This window comes from Urocitellus parryii, assembly GCF_045843805.1.
Source record: "Urocitellus parryii isolate mUroPar1 chromosome 13 unlocalized genomic scaffold, mUroPar1.hap1 SUPER_13_unloc_6, whole genome shotgun sequence".
In the NCBI taxonomy this organism is placed as follows: Eukaryota; Metazoa; Chordata; class Mammalia; order Rodentia; family Sciuridae; genus Urocitellus; species Urocitellus parryii.
The window spans coordinates 402,954-420,952 of record NW_027551774.1 but is presented as its reverse complement, the minus strand read 5'-3'; the positions used below and the strand labels follow the sequence as shown (position 1 = coordinate 420,952).

The window sequence follows — 17,999 nt, the reverse complement described above, 5'->3', positions numbered from 1 at the left end:
TTTGTCATTTTCTATTAATTTTTCTGAAACCATAGTGCTTTTTGATCTCAATACTTTGTTCTTATTTAAGAAGAATGGTTTTATTATGCTTTGAATGCCTTCTGTTTCATGTGCTGGATTCTCTGCATTTGAGACATGTGCCAGCTTTACTCCATGCATGCCCTGTGTCCTCCAGTTAATTTCATCTCTGTCCGTCTCCTCTTCAATGCACTTATCTAAGCATTCCTCCATACACGTGCCATGCTCCCTCCCTTCCTTACTTTGTGATGGCTTTTTAACTTGTTGGTGTGTAGCGGGCAGCTCTGATCCATTTGATTGATTGATACATGATGTGGTTCAATTCTTCTTCGCATCCAGCTCCTCACAATCTGATGCATCTTTCTTGTCCCTTCCGAACTGTGATCTTAGGTCTAGGGTCTGTCATTCTATCACTTTTTTTCCCATGTCTCAAGTTGGTGAAGGAGGGGTCTCTTGCACTGTGTCTGATCAACTGCTCTCTATGCTGCTTTATCTTCAACAATTACAAGTGTCCTGTTCTGCGGTCCTAACACAACATGATGTGTATCCTATACTTTTATCAGGATGCCACAGGTGTCCAGTTCTTTTCACACTTCAGTATTAGCTCCTTCACATTTGGAGCCATGTTTCCTGTTTGTTGAGGTTCTGACCTAGAGCACTGGTCTATAAGAATTCTGCACTTACATTTTCTTCTGGATTATTTGCTCTCTGGCAACTCATACCAGCCCTCCACTTCTCTCCGAATGTGGGTGTAATCCTGAGATGACTCAGGGCATTTTCTTCATGCCAATTTCTCAACAAAACTTCAGAGGGTGAGGTGTGCTCAAAATAATATGTAAAAACATGGATGTGTAACCAATGTGATTCTGCAATCTGTATACGGTGTAAAAATGGGAGTTCATAACCCACTTGAATCAAATGTATGAAATATGATATGTCAAGAGCTTTGTAATGTTTTAAACAACCAATAATAATAATAATAATAATAATAATAATAATTCTTTCTTCAAAAATTCCTTCTTCAGCTGCACACATCTGTAATCCTAGTGGCTCGGGAGGCTGAGGCAGGAGGATTGCAAGTTCAAAGCCAGCCTCAGCAAAAGTGAGATGCTAAGCAACTCAGTGAGACCCTGTCTCTAAATAAAATAAAAAATAGGGCTGACACCCCCTACCCCAATTCCTCCTTCCTCTCTTTCCCTTTCTTTCTCTTCATCTCTACTTTCTTTAAAAGAGTTTCAGTTTGTTCTTTTAGCTTCCTTTAAGCAGCCCAGAATGGTGGGCCCTACTGTGCCCAGGCCATGGGGAAAGGGAAACGTGAAACATGAAAATCCACTGAGGATTACAAAACCAGGTATTTCTCAGTGACCCCACTGAGAATGGGGTCACCCATATGGAAAGAAGGAAGAGCAAATTATAGTACCCTCAGTACTAGACTAGAAAAGAAGGTTACCAGCATGAACTCAAGGGTTTTAACATATGCACAGTAGATAATATGAAATACACAAAAAGATGTGTTTGTGTGTGTGTGTGTGTGTGTGTGTGCTGTAGTGCATGTGCCCATACACCTGTTCCTGCAGCTGACTACTGAGAGGGCCTTGAAGTCATGGCACCTTAGTAGCAAAGAGATATAAGCATGTGACTTAATATCTTGACTTCTGAATGTCATTTCTATCCTTCTCCATGAAAAGAAACCACCACGCCTTGGGAAAATGGCTGATTTCAGAGATGGGACAGAGAAGATAGAGGATAAGCCTAGATCATCCTGCTATATAAAAAAAAATGCTCAAAAAATTGCACTGTGTCCCATCAACTGCTTTTGTCAAAGAGTCTTGGGAAGGCTCCCTCTGACCTGATTTGGGACAGTGTAACCCTTGAAATCAGTTACAGTAGTAGATTATAAACAGTTTACAACAATAGGGATCCAGGAGTGATGCTGCAATAAATTTGAAATGGATAAAAAAAACTAAATAGGGGGTCCAGAAACAAGCCCTTCCTAACAGAGGACTAGCACCCCATCAAGGAATGATGGAACATCACCAGTATCATCATAATTCAAGGACCATCAATCCACTATAAAACCACGGGATGGAAAAGTGGATCAGGTTATGTAAAGGCCATTATATGTCCAAATAGTTTCAAATCACAAAGAGAAAAATATTAATTTTATATGGGAGCAATGACAGATACCGTAGCAGAAAGCAATTAAAGTTAACATGGCAAGTAGGGGGACACATTAGCACAGTGCAAGTCCTGATGTGATACACTCCCAAGGACAGAGCATCACTTCTCTGCTTTTGAAGAAAAATGTTCTTATTAATGCACTACAGCTTTACATCATAGTGACGTTCATGTTGGCATTCATTAATGCATATAACTCAACTAGATCCATTTCAATCCCTAGTGCTTCTCCTTTACCTCCCCTCCTCCCTCCCCTTGATCCCCTACCTCTACTTCATTGGTCTTTGTGCTTATTTATTGTTTTTTAATCATGAGTTGTAATTATATGTGAATGGAATTAATTGCAATATATTCATACACATACATAGCATAATTTGACCAACATCATCTCCAATTTTCCCCTTTTCCCCTGCATATTCTCTTCTTGTCTCCCTTCTATTTTAATAAGATCCCCAATTTTATTCCCTTTTTATCTCTAATTTCTGTATTTGAGAGAAAACATTTGACCTCTGACTTTCTGAGCCTGGATTATTTCACTTTGCATGATGTTCTCCATTTCATTCACTTGCCATCAAATGACATAATTTCATTCTTTTTTATGGCTGAGTAGAACCCCATTGTGAATATATACATATATTCATATATATATATAATATTTTCTTTATCCGTTTGTCTATTGATGGGCACCCAGGCTGATTCATAGCTTGACTCTTGTGAATTGTGCTGCTCTAAACATGGTATGCATGTGTAACTACAGTGTGCTGATTTTAGTTCTTTGGGATAAATATCAATGAGTAGGTTAGCTGGGTCATATGATAGTTCCATTCCTATCTTTTGAAGAATTTCCATACTTCTTTCCAAATTGGTCATACTGATTTGCAGACCTACCAATGATATGAATATACCTTTTTCCTACATGTTCTCACCAGCAGCTATCATTATTTGTATTCTTGATGAGTGTCATTCTAACTGTGGTGAGATAAAGTTTCAATGTAGTTTTGGTTTGAATTTCTCTGATTGCTAAGGATGTTGAGCATTTTTTTCTCATACATTTGTTGGCCATTTGTATTTCTTCTTTTGAGAAATGTCTATTTAGATTTTTTTATCCATTTATTGAGTGGGTTATGTTTTGGGTGTTTTTTGAGATCTTTATGTATCCTAGCTAGTAATCTCCTCACAGAAGAGTAACTGGCAGATTTTCTCCCATTCTGAAGGCTCTTTCTTTACTCCTTTCATTTTTCTATGCTGTTTTTGACAAAATGCACAAGACTAATCTAATGACAAGTGTCTGATATATCCAAATTGAGAAACACTTTACAAATCGACTGAAAAATGCTCCAAAAGTATGAAAAAAATAAGAGGTTATTATTTTAGTCAGCTTTGCATCATTGTGATCAAAAGACCTGACAAGAACAACGTAAAGGAGGAAAAGCTTATTGTGGCTCATTTCAGAGGTCTCAGTCCACAGACAGCTCACTTCATTGCTCTGGGTCTGAGATGAAGTGGAACAATGTGGTAGAAAGGCGTGGAGAAGGAAAAAAGGTCAGGAAATGGGGATCAGAAAGTAGAGAGAAGGCCCTGCTTCCTGGGGACAAAATATCAACCTCAAAGCCACGCCCCTAGTGATCTACCTCTTTGAGACACACCCAACCAGCTTATGATTACCCAGTTAATCCATATGGATGGATTAATCCACTGATTAGCTAAAGTCTCTCATAACCCAATCATTTCACCTCTGAAAATTCTTCCATTGTCTCATCCATGAGATTTGTGGGGTTGACTCATATCTAAACCGTAGCAGTTGTATTCATGAAAGACAAGAAAAGTCTAGAATGAAGGGCACTAGAGGGGCTTGAGAAATAAATATAAAGTGTGGTCCTGGATTAAATTCTGGACCAGAAGGAAAAAAAAGTAGTTTTTTGTTTTGTTCTGATTTTTGTTTTTGCTATGAAGGGCATTACTAGGATGATGGGTTGTATTTGTTGATTGTTAGTTTGCAAAAAATATGGAAAGCAAGATTCTATGATCTGGCTTCCTGAGTCATAGACCAACTGCTGCCTCCAAAAATCCATCTGGTGCTGAATAGAGATTTCAAATGTAATGTATCCCTGTCAAACTTGCTTCTTCAAAATTATTCCCCAAACCCTTGGTGTCATCTCAGACTCTCTTCCACTTGCATCCAATTTAGCAGTGAATTCTGTTGACTTGAACTTGAAAATGATCCTGCAACCTACCCCTGTCTTTCCATCTCCCTGGGCACCTTCTCCCTCATCTCTTGCCCACGTTGTTGGTGTGACAATCAGTCACACTTTTGCTTTGCTTACCCTCCGTCTTTTCTCAACACAGAATTCTAACCCTTAAAATAATCGCTGATGATACGGCATGAATGAGAACACGCAGTGAGGCAGGGAAGGCTTCTAGAAATTGCAGTAAAAATGATTCATGAGTTTTTCTTTTTTTCCTTTTTTTGGCATAAACAGAGTCATTTTGGAATTCGGCTTCCTTCAACACCGAGACCTCATACCTTCATTTCCCCACTTTCCATGGAGAACTCACTGCCGATGTGCAGTTCTTTTTTAAGACCACGGTTTTCTCTGGTGTGTTTATGGAGAACCTCGGCATCACGGACTTCATCAGGATAGAGCTGCAGAGTGAGTGACCCCCCCCCCAGGACAAGTCACAGGATGCCCATTACTTGGCATTGAAAACTGACTAAACAAAAATTTAAATAGTGTCATTCTTACCTTATAATCATATTTATTTTTTAACCACAAAAGTTCTATAATTTTAGTCAATAATTTTAAGGGTCAAACTATGAAGCTAAAGTATACAATAATCCATAAAACTGTTTCGCCTTCCCTGGACCATTGCCAACTAGAGTCAGAACTTTAAACCAAACTCACAAAATTGTTTCCTAAAATATTTGATCAAATATATTTTTTTTCATGTACTCAGAGCTTAATTTATGACTGTAAAAATTTGCATCTTTTGTTTTAAAATTAGAGGAGACTTTGAAACACTTTTGAGTAAAACTGCTTATAGATAAAAAACAAATCCTGTTTCTTATTCTCTCTAGGGGTACATATCTACTGACTAGAACTGAGTGCGTTAAGTATTAAACTCAAAGTGAATATGTTAAAATCAGTGTGGTTTTGTTTTTATCCTCCAGGATACAAATTTCTCCTGCCCCCCTTCCCCAACTCGAGTCACATGTCTGCATGGACACCTTTGTCCCCTTTTGTAAAGAGCACGCCATGATTCCCTGACTCAACTCTATACTCCCCTGGGAATGAACTTGGGCTATATTCATATATGATATTTTTAGCTCCCACAGAAGTGACCTTTTCCTTTGATGTGGGGAATGGACCTTGTGAGGTCACGGTGCGGTCACCCACTCCCTTTAATGACAATCGGTGGCACCACGTGAGGGCAGAGAGGAATGTCAAGGGAGCCTCCCTGCAGGTGGACCAGCTCCCCAGGAGGACGCAGCCAGCCCCTGCAGACGGGCACGTGTGCCTGCAGCTCGACAGCCAGCTCTTCATTGGTGAGTCCCATGGCCACCGCTGAACTTGGTGGGACCGCAGAGGGAGTACTTTTAGTGGCAAATGCAAGCAGCAGCTAACCGTTGGCGCTATTTATTGATAACATTGTAGGTTCCGGAGCGTGCTGGGCTTCTTATTAGGTAACTCGTTTTGTAGGTTTTATCATCACCTGTTTCCAGGTGAGATCATCGCATCTGAAAGAGGTCAAGTAACAACCAGTGAAAGGAATCCAGCCCCGAGGTCTCTGACGCCCAGGCTTGAACAGCTCTCCTTACAGATGGTTGGCATTTGTGACCACTAGGTCTGATCAACACCACCTGTGTGACCATGAGCCACCTGTACCCACTTCTTCCCTTTTCACTTCCAGTAGAAAGTTTATCTTATCCATGGACAAAAGTCATCCACTGTCTGCTTCAAAACAGACCACAGGTTTGCTCCTTTAATCCTGCAGTGCGTTTGTACAGAGAGGTCAGCCCTGGGTGATGGACATCTTTCCTTTGGCTTGCCCATAGATGGTTTTATCATTGTTTATTTTCCCCAAGGGCAAAAATTTACTTTGCCATATTCCTTTCCAAACAATTCCATTCTAATGTAAAAAACAAGCACACTGAGGTAGTCATACTCACTTGTTTATTTCTTATGCACGATGAAGCAAATAAGGACACGGCTCCAATTAGAAATTGGACTAAATCAGAAATTATCTCACAGCCTACTTTACAGGAAGATTCAAACAGCTTCCAGGTACTAAGCACTATACCGCTGAAGGCTAATGTGTGTAAATCTCCGTGTGTGTGTGTGTGTGTGTGTGTGTGTGAGACTTTCACACATGCAGGAGTTTATGTACTATGACTCCATAAAATATAACTTCCAACATGGGTGGTTTTTACATTAGGGCAAGATGAATCTTCTTTGAAGGACTTGAAACCACAAAACTACCTGACATAACTACATGAGTCAGCTTTTCGTTACTGGAACAGATACCCAAATTAAGCAACTTATAAGAAAAAAAGGGTTATTTTGACCCCTAGTTTTTGAGGTTTTGACTCATGACCAGGTGGACCCATTGTTTTTGGGCCTCTGGTGGGGGTGGTGAGCTGGGGGCAGAGCTAAATGTTCAGTTCATGGTCAGGAAGCAAAAGTGAAAGAGGAAGAGTTGAGGGTCCTACAATCCTTTTTAAGGGCACACCCCTAAGGACTTAAAATCTCCCAAGGAGCTCCAGGTGGCAAGCTGAGGACCAAGCCTTTGCCACATGGGCCCTTGGGGTATTTTCCAGATACAAACTTAGCAGGAGTCAAGTTAAGAACTTTATTTTCTTACTTACAATTTTGAGGATTATTTAAGGGAAATCCTAGGAACAAAATCAACATAAATATTTGCCTAGAATAAACATTCCTATTAAGGCAAGTTTTATAAAACAGTGGTGGAGAAATCATCAGTCACCCATGAAGCTGGTTAAAAATTCAGATTTGGGTCAGGTGTGGTGATGCACACCCATAATCCCAGTGACTCTGGAGGCCAGGGCAGGAGGATCACAAGTTCAAGACCAGCAACTTAGGAAGACTCTTAGAAACTTAGTGAGACCCAGCTTGTCTCAAAATATAAAATAAAATAAAAGGTCTAGGGATGTAGCTCAGAGGTAAAGATCCCCTGGGTAAGTTTTAAATTACCTTTAAATAGAAAAAGAAAAAGAAAAGATTCAGAATTGGGATCCCCACTGAAGGTCCACTTAATCAGAGTATCTGGGTGGAGGCCACATTTTACAGGTAATTCCTGGAATCCTCTCTTAATAATATGTTATTATGACCTTTGAAACGGTGTCTATCCTGACATAAGTGTTGCCAACCTCTCTGAGCAGATTCTTTTGTGTTGAAGGTTGATGTGATCCAATGTGCATGTGCACATTATTCAGTAAAGACTTACCACTGGGTCCTCAGAAAGGAGTGGATGGAGTAGGGGGCAATCATCCACATACAAAATTTAACTACATCTATTTTTATTCTTGTAAATGTTTTGGAAGTCCATCCAGAACCATTCTAATCTACATCACTGTTGATAAACATAAGCAAAATAGGGTTGATGTGATCTATATTTGGTGAAATTAAAGAAATGGTTTTAGAACGAGTATTTGCCAATCTCATCTAAACGTTGTTTAAGGAAGTTTTATCCGATGTCTTTTGAGGTTTCATGATATCTGATACAAGTTTATATTTTTAAAATTTTATATACTCACGGTATGTTCAACAATTTGCAATTTTTGCCACTCTCCCTAAGGCCTGACTTTGACGTGGACACAAAATCCCAGATAAAAGACCAAGGAGCACATTTCTATTTGCAGTGTTTCCCTTGTAGGTGGGACGGCCAGCAGGCAAAGGGGCTTCCTGGGGTGCATTCCATCCCTGCAGCTGAACAGGATGGCCCTGGACCTGGAGGAAAGAGCCACAGACACCAGGAGTGGAGCCAGGGTGTGCGGGACACTGCAGGAGCCACAGACACTTGTGTCGCCATGGGGGGAGATGTCGAGAACGGCTCAGAGGGGTGGCTTGCGACTGCTCGGCCTCCGCCTATGAGGGCCCCTTCTGCTCCCACGGTGAGTGAGGCCAGGGATGGGACTTTAGAGAAAGTGGGGGGGGGGCTACAGCCTCTGAGGGACACCTCTGGCATCTGACACCGTGAAGCCAGGGTAAGATTTGCCATTATTAGAAATAGAGTCATTTCAGACCCCCATCCCTCTACTGAATTTAGGAGGGTACCAATTTTGAAAACCTGAGACTGTGCAATTGAATATCCATCCTCACCGGATTCCTTCTTTGGAAAATCTCTGTGTTACTCCTGTCTTCTGTTCAAGGCTCCAAATGATCTTCCAAACTCTGCCTTTGGGTTGTTCTGATTTTAAGATCATCCAAGCATCATTGTTGTTCATTGCAATGACTTGATGTGATGTAAGGATAAGTTTTAAATTACCTTAAATAGAAAACAAATATATTAACTAGGAGGGGAAATGCATGTTTAAACATTAAATACTGACTTGTCATCAATAGCACCAAACAGATGCTATTAGAAATATGTGCAATGAAATAAAAGTAACTATATGTTATGGAGTGAATGAACATAGGAATGTTCAATTCATATGCCGAAGCCCTCATCACCAACATTATGATATGTGGAGACTGGGCCCAGCTTTAGGTCATGAGGTTGTGAGGATGGAGATCCCTCTGCTAATATATACATCCTTATAATAGGAAGAGATGGAGAGGCCAACCACAGAGAGGGCTCGCAGCACATACCACATCTCTGGCACATTGATGATATTGATGATAACCTTAAAACCTCCAGAAGAGTGAGAAAAGAATAATGATTTGAGCCACCTTGATTCTAGTGTTTTGTTACAGCAGCCCAAGTAGACAAAGACACCATGCTTGAGTGAGAGAAAATATGACAGTTCTCATCAAATATAGAATTACAGTAGATGAAACAAATATTTCTAAAAAAGAAATAAATAGAAATTCTGGCATTATAATGTACAATAATGGAAATGAAAAATTCATAGAGAGACTCAACAATAGATTGGAAAAGCAGAAGAGTCAGCAAACTTCAAGGTGGGTCAATAGAAATTATGTATCTTAAACAACAGAATAAATAAAAACCGAACAGATCATCAGACAGGCGTCAGACATCATTAAGCACACCAACATATATGTAATTGAATGTCAGAAGGAAAGTATCAGAAAAAAAAATTACTTTTCAAATAATAGTTGAAAATATCCCCTAATTTTTGAAAACCATTAATACACACACACACACACACACACACACACACATTTATGAAATCCAGGTAGGATAAACACAAGAAAATCCATACCCAGTCACACCTTAGCAAAAAATGTTGAAAGCTGAAGTCAAAAAAGAAATTTGTTAGAAAACGATAGAGAAAGAAGGCTCATTTTTCCTTGGTGTAAAAGCAAACACCAAGATGAACAGCTGATGTTTCATCAGAAACACTGGAAGCCACAAATCAGGGAAATAACACACTCAAAAATGTCAAATAAAACAATTGTCATTCAAGAAAGTTATACCCAGCAAAATGATCTTGCAAAAAAAAAATGACAGCAAAATGATGGTATTCACAGATTTAAGAGAAAATTGCAAAGAAAAGGTGGGGGAGGGGAGAACTCACCGCTGGCAGGCCTGTCTTAAATAGCAAAGGGTGTTCTTCCTGCTGAAAGAACGTAACCCTAGGTAGTAAGACAGTCTATACCTGTGCACTTGGGTGCACTTACACACACCAGCATAAGTTTTTAGGTAGCTATAAAAAAGAGTATAGTGGTATATTTCTTATCCTTACTTTTTTTTTAACTGATATAAAAAACAAATTATATAAAACTATAATGAGAATGAATATGTGTGTGTGTGTGTGTGTGTGTGTGTGTGTGTGTGTGTTGTTGGCTCTGGAGATGTGTATTTGAAAGTAACAGCACAGAGGAGACAGGTGGGAGGAAAGCTGTAAGGGAAGAAGGAAGTGAGACTAGATGGTAACATGGATTTCAGGAACACAAAGAGTTAATGTGAATACATACTTTTTTCTTTTCTCAGGTGCTTTAAAAGACACCAAATTTATAAAATCCTAATTATATGAGCACAGAGTTTCTAATTAAAGCAATGGAATATTGGGTTTAGTATAACAGTAGCTCAAAACAGGTAGAAGTAATAGAACTATACGGAAGTACCATTTATATATCACACTTGAATTAAGTTAGTGTAAATATAAAGCAAATTTTTACAAGATATACATTGTGAGCCCTAGAACAATCACTGAAGAAAAGAAAATTGAAAATTATGGTGAAGCACAATAAAAGGATTATACATCAAAACCTATTGGGATATACAGTGTAGGATTTCAAGAGTGGTTCAGCATTTCAATATGTGTTATGCAAGATTAACAGAATGAAAGAGGAAAAAGACGTGGTCATCTCAATTGATGTTAAAGAAACATTGAAAAAAAAGAAAATCTTTCTTGATAATAAAATATTTAATAAACTAGGAATAGAGTAAAACTTTCTCAATATAATAAAGGCCACATGTTGAGAAACCTACAGCCACCATCCTACTCCAAGATTAAAGTTTCTTTTTTGAGATAAGGAGCATGACAGATATGCTAATACTTTTCATAGTACAGGGTGTTCTAGCCAGAGCAATTAAGCAAGAAAAGGAAAAAGGTCATCCAAATTCAAAAGAAAAAAACTGTCTCTATTCTTGGATCATGTTGCTTTAATTATAGAAAACTCTAAAGAATCCAGGAAGGAAAAACTGTTAGAAACAATAAATGAACTTAGCAAAATTGCAGAATATAAAATCAACATGCAAAATTTGACTCTATTTCTGTACAGTTACAATAAAAAATGTACAAATGCATGAAGTTTTATTACATGATCCAACATGGATCACATTGTACTAAGTGAAATAAACCATAAAGTTGACAAATGTAAGATCCCAGTTTTACTAAATATTGATAACAGGCAGATTCATAGACAAGAAGTAAATCAGAGGTTACAAGGGTAGGAGAAGGAAAGGAATGCAGACTTACTATTTCATGAGTACATGTTTCTCCTTGGGATGAGGAACATTTTTTTCCCATACGTTTTATCGGTGCATTATACTTGTACATAATGGTGGGGTTTCTTGTTACATATTTGTACATTCATACAATATAGCAATATAATTTGTCCAGTATCATCCCTCAGTATTTCCCCTTTTCCTCTCCTCCAGGAGTAGGAAAATTTTTGAAAGTAGAGGTTGGTGGTGATTGTTCAATTTCATGTATTTAAGTAATAACCATAAAAAATTACATTTTAAATGGGTTAAAATGGCAAATTATGTATATATTTTGCCACAAAATTATAGTGAAATAAGAATGGAATTAAAATGATATAATACAAAATATTTGCTAATATAAAAGAAAGCAGAATGAGAGTGGAATGAAAACAGAAATGAAATGAAACACAAAAATCAAAAATAAAATGAGATATATAAATCTAACTATCAATAACAACATTAAATGTTCTTGGTATAAACAATACACCACAAGGCAGATTATTATCAGAATGGGTAACAATAACAAAAAAGGTCTATTGATATGCTTTCTAAAGTTTAGATTGAAAGATAGGTTAAAAATAAAAGCATGGAGAAAGATATCCTATGGAAGGAAGGACGATAGAAAACCAGAGGAGATATACTAATATCAGAAAAAAATACACTTTACAGAAAAAGGTGCTACTAGAGATAAAAGAACTTTTATAACGATAAGAACCTTTTATAATGTTTAAAGAGATAAAAAATTATAAGTATATGTTCAGTTAATAATATCATACCACAATACATAAAGAATACCTGACAGAATTGAAAAAAGAAATAGACAAATGAGGAATAACAGTTGGAGGGTTCAAAGTTCTACTTTAAATAATGGGTAGACTAATTGGGCCAAAGATAATCAGGAAAATAGAAAACTTGGGGGAAAATAAAACCCAAATCAAATGATCCTCCACTCAATAATAGCAGAATACATTATTCTTAAGCACTCATGGAACATTGTCCAGTATAGACAACATGCTACCTGTAAAACAAGCCTTGGTAAACTTAAATTTTAATTGAAATCATACAAAATATCCTTCTAAACACAATGGAATGAAATTAAAAATCAATAGCAAAAACAAATCATGGAATATTATAAATAGGTAGAAATTTTTACACTTCTAGTTTGACAAAGAAGAAAAACATAAGGGAAATTAAAAAAGAGATGAATAAAAACAATACCTATTTGATGCAGCTAAAGCCATGTCTAGAAGGAAATTCATAGCTCTAACTGTCTGTATTTTAAAAAGAAGAGAAGTCTTAAATCAATAACCTAACCTTCCATCTGAAGATACTGGACAAAGAAGAGAAAACTAAATCTAATTTAATGAGAAGGAAAATTAACATTATAGTGAATTTCATAAAGTAGGTATTATAAAAACAACAGAAAATGAACAAAACCAAAAGTTAGTTCTTTGAAAAGATTAACAAAATTAACAAACCCAGTAAAACTGACAGAGAAAACAAGAGAGAGAATTTAAATTATTAGAATTTAAGTTATAATGTCACTAGAGTGGACAGGGGCAAGAGAGACATTACTACTGAGTAACAGAAGTAACCTGGATTGTTAGGGAATATTATGAACAACTACATATGTGAAAAAATCAGTTTACTTGGATGAAACAAATTATTAGAAAAACACACACTACCGAATTTACTCAAGAATAGAGAAAATCTGAATAGGCTTATAGTGATGAAGAAAATTAGTTATTTTAAAACAATCACATAAGATAAAACCCGGGTCTGTATGGTTTCACTGGTAATTTCTATGAAATTTTTAAATAAAAAGTACTATTTGTTATTCGAATTTTTGCCAAATGAGAGAGAGAGGCAGAGAGAGAGAGAGACAGAGAGAGAGAGAGAGACAGAGAGAGACAGAGAGAGACAGAGAGAGACAGAGAGAGACAGAGAGAGAGAGAGAGAGAGAGAGAGTGTGTGTGTGTGTGTGTGTGTGTGTGTGTGTGTGTTTCCCAACTCATTGTGTAAGGTCAATATTTTCCTGATACCAAAACCAAAGATTTCAAAAGAAAACTACATACTTAAATTTCACTTAAATATGTAGATGCAAAAATCCTCAAGAAAACACTGCCAAACTAAAGCCAATTGCATAAAATTGATCATTCACCAAGATAAAATAGCAATTATCCAAAAAAGTTGTTTTAATAGCTGAAAATCAATAAATATAATACAATATAACATTTTGGAATAAGGAACAAGAATACATAATCATCTAATTTCTGCGGAAAAGTAATTTGACAACATCCCACACACTTCCATGATTTTAAAAAATGAAGAAATTAGTAACAGACGAGTTCTCTGAGCCTAACCAGTGGCCTGGTGAAAACTCCACAGCCACAATCATTTCAGTTATGAAAGAGGGAATGTTTTTCCATAAGGTCAGGAACAAGAAAGAAATATGAGTACTCTCACAACTTCTCTTCCATGTTGTTCTAGAGGTTCCAGCTAGGCCAATAGTGAAGTAAAATACTTCCAGATTTGGAGGGAACAAGAAACACTTCCTATATTTGCACATGATATAGTCATTTTTACATAGAAAATCCTGTTTTCTGTTACTAACAGCTATTCTACTATTACCAAAAAAAGTTGATAAAAGCTTCAGGATAAAAGATCAATATATAAAATCAACTGCATTTCTGTGTACAGGCTATGAACCATCTGAAAATAAAATCAATAAAAAACAATTTCACTTATAATAGTATCAAAAAAGCAAGATATGTAGCAGTAAGAAATGGAAGATGTACGCTGTAAAAGCATAAATCTGAAAGAAAGACAAATAATCAGAGAGATACTTCAATCATGGATTATAACAATTAAAATAAATAAGGCTTAATGTTCCCTAAATTGATCTACAGATTTATTTTCAGCAAGTCCCTCAGGATTTTCTATGTTAAAAAAAAAAGACTAAGTCATGTGCAAATATAGGAAGTGTTACTTTTACCTTTTGATACAATTTCTATCAAAATCACAGCCAGATCCTTTCTAGAAATTGACAAGTCAATGGTAAAATTCATATGGAAATGAAAGGGACTCAAAATAGCTCCCCCCGAAAATTGAGAAAGCACAGATTTAGTGCATCCAGACTTTCTGATGTCAAATCTTACTGTAGAGGTATTATAAGCAAAACAGCGAGTTAGCTGGCCTGAGACTAGCCATATAGATCAGAGTTCAGAGTTATACGTTCATGTCTGTGGTCAGTGGATTTCAGAGTGCTAAGGAAGTTCAGTGGGGAAAGGAGGGTCCCTGGGACAACTGGGTATTCACATACACAGCAGAAAAGTGAGAATGGACCTCAGTCTCACAATACAGAGAATGTACCTTGAGTGTGTCGTACACCTTGATGTGAAAGATTAAACAGTAGGATTCCTAAAACGTGGGAGAAAGAAAGGACCGGGACTTCAAAATTAAAAACATCTCTGATTCACATGGCTCAATCAGAAAGTGTATTTGCACATGATATAGTCATATATATAATCCAAATCATGGAAGAAAAGAAAATGTTTGCAAGTTGTTTATCTTATAAGGTCTGGTATCCAAATTATATAAAAACTCCAATAACTTAATCCAAAGGACAAATAACCTAATCAAACAATGGGCAGAATTTGTGAATATTTCTTCAGAAAATATATACAGATGGCCAATTAACCCGTGAGATGATGCTTGACAACATTAGCTGTTAGAGAAATGCCAATCAAAGCCACAAAGAGATATGACTTCACATCTAGGATGGCTGTAATTACACACACACACACACACATACACACACACGCACAGAGGCACATTACAATTGGAGGTGTGTATGGGATACAGCGTGGCACTTCCATACATATATATAATATGTAATGATAAACCAGATTCATTGGAATGTCAGTCACCTCAGATATTATAATTTTTCCTCTGGTGGAAATATTCAAAGTCTGCTCTACTCATTGCCACAGTCTGGCTGGGCACAAATCACGAGCCACTCAAGCAGGAACAAGCTTTATTTCCAAACCTCCCGCGAATGCCACACACGCGGCCTTCTCCCAGGACACACCACACCAACAGGAAATCCCTCCTCCGGAATTCCCTCCTACCGCACTTCCCCAACCAATGGGAGCTCTCTCGGGGAGCTCCAAAGTAGCAGGCCTAGGCGACAGCAGGGGTCTAATCTCCAATTGAATGCACATCTTAACATGATCATTATCATCTCAATGGCATGCTGGGGTCACCTTTCAACCAAAAATGCCATGCATCATTCCTACTTGGCTATGGCTCTCAGCAACTCATGCTTTTGAAATATTCTTTTTTGCCAGCCATAGTTCAAAAACAGCTATAGTTTTAAAGAAAGGCAATAATGCATTTTAGTGAGGATGTGGGAATATCCAAACTCTCATAAATTGCTATTGAGAGTGTAAAATGATGCAGTTGTTTTGAAAAAATGGCAGTTTCTCAAAATATTAAGGATGGAGTTATGATAAGATTAAGCTATTCCTCTCTTAGGTATGTATTAAATGAAAATGTATATTCTCACAAAAGTTTGAATATTGAGGGAAGTATTATTCAAAATAGCTCAAGGTGGAAACGGACTAAGTGTCTATCACCTGATGAACTGATCAACAAAGTGTGGTACAATGAAATATTATTCATCAGTGAAAAAGGAATGACGTGCTTGTAAATGCTATAATATGACCAACCCTTGAAAATGTGCCAAGTGAGAGAAGGTAGGCAGTAAAGATCACACAGTGTATGATTCCATTGATATGAAATCTCCAAAATAGGAATGTCTAAAAATATAGAAAATAGATTTGTGATTGCCTCAGTTAGGATATTGAGGAGAAACAGAATGAATTCCACCTGAATATTAATTTTTTGTGGGGGTGGGATGAGGATGGAGAGGATTGATGAAGAGGCACTAACACTGACGGTAGTGATGGATGCACATGTCCATGAATATCTGAAGATAGGCAATTTTACATTTTAACTGGGTCTATTTTATGGTATAAGGCTTAGATTTTAATAAAGATATGTAAAAATTAACCTCTTAGAAAAAAATGGAATCCAAAACTGAACCCCGACCCCACCCCTCAAAATTGGGACCTCAAAGCAGCTGCCTTTAAATTATATATTTATACAGAAGAACTAATCATTTGTAAGTCTTAGTTAAAGATAATTTGGAGAATTAAGTGAAATCTCCAGCAAATGTCATTCTGGGCTACATGTTGGGATTTGTTACTTTGTTCTTCAAATTTTATTTTTTTAAAAATTTAAAGTTAAAACATGAAAAAAAAAACATTTTGCCATTTTATCTCCCAGGATAAAAGGATTAAATTCTTTTTTGAATACATTTTTTAAATGAAAAGCTATCTAAATAGTTGTCATACTGTATTGTTTAGGGAATAATGTCTAGAACAAAGTCTGTACATGTTCAATACAGACACAATTAATTTATTTTCAAATTTTTTTAGTCCGAGGTTGACTGACTCCACAGATGGGGAACCCAGAAACACAGAAAAGAGATTGTGCTATTGTTACTTTATATGAGTAAACAAAATAAAATAAAACATTGAGACATTCTTTCAACAAGACTTGTATTTGCATTCTGTTAACATGACAAAAATGTGCTTTTCATTCTAGAGATTTCTGCATATTTTGAAACTGGCTCCTCAGTGACCTATGATTTTCAAGATCATCACCCCTTAGGTGACAACACCAGCTCCCTTGCTTCTTCATTACACAGGGATGTCACACTATCCCAAGAGACGGTCACCCTGAGCTTCGGAACCACTCGGACTCCCAGCTTACTGCTTTATGTGAGCTCTTTCTATGAGGAATACCTTTCCATTATCCTGCCCAACAATGGTGAATATCTTTTGTGTGAAGAAAAAAGAGAGAAAACACTGAATTAGAAAAATAGGACTGTAATGATATGGGTCTTTTCAGCACTTAAACTACAAATAAAGAAAATCGCATGCACTTCTAAGATGCACTTTGGTTTTTCAGTACTCTCCATAATGCTTATCATAAAAAGTAGTATTTAAAGGTTAAATTAAGATGCTTTTTCCCATTCCAAGAATGACAATTTCACAGATTTGATATGAAATTACACTTTGCTAGGATGCTTTAATACTCCAAGATGATCTAAGACTGTTTGAAATAAGATATTTGGATATTTGCCAGGTATTTATTTCCTGCTCATTCTAAGTAAGTAGAAGAACATTAATATGGATGATATCATGGAGCTATATAAAAGCCAATTTCCTTAAGCAGATGATAAATACAATGGTTCTTTATCTCATCCATGGTTGACAAGCAAGTTAGATGACATCCACCTAAGAACAGTGAGGGGACAATCTATCCACCAGAGGCAGCTGGGGCATTACAGGACTTTCACAGTTGGACAGTGAAGTCATGCTTTACATTTAGTGAATTAGGACAAAAATCTGATTTCTAGACAATCCTATAGAATCAGAATCTTCATGTAAGTTGTTAAGAGTTATGAGCCCTGAGGGTATATCTGTGTAGGAAAGCTAAGTATGTTTGAAAACTACACAAACCTCATCTTCTAATAAAACCTTTTCTCTTCCCTATTCTTTGGTTATGGTAGAAGACTTCATAAGAAAACTCTGGTTGCAAAA

General features: G+C 37.0%; 1 pseudogene; it reads left to right on the top strand.

Annotated features, from left to right (window-relative positions):
- The window catches only part of LOC144251444 (contactin-associated protein-like 3), a 191,887-nt pseudogene that overhangs the window by 119,450 nt on the left and 54,438 nt on the right, over positions 1–17,999 (top strand).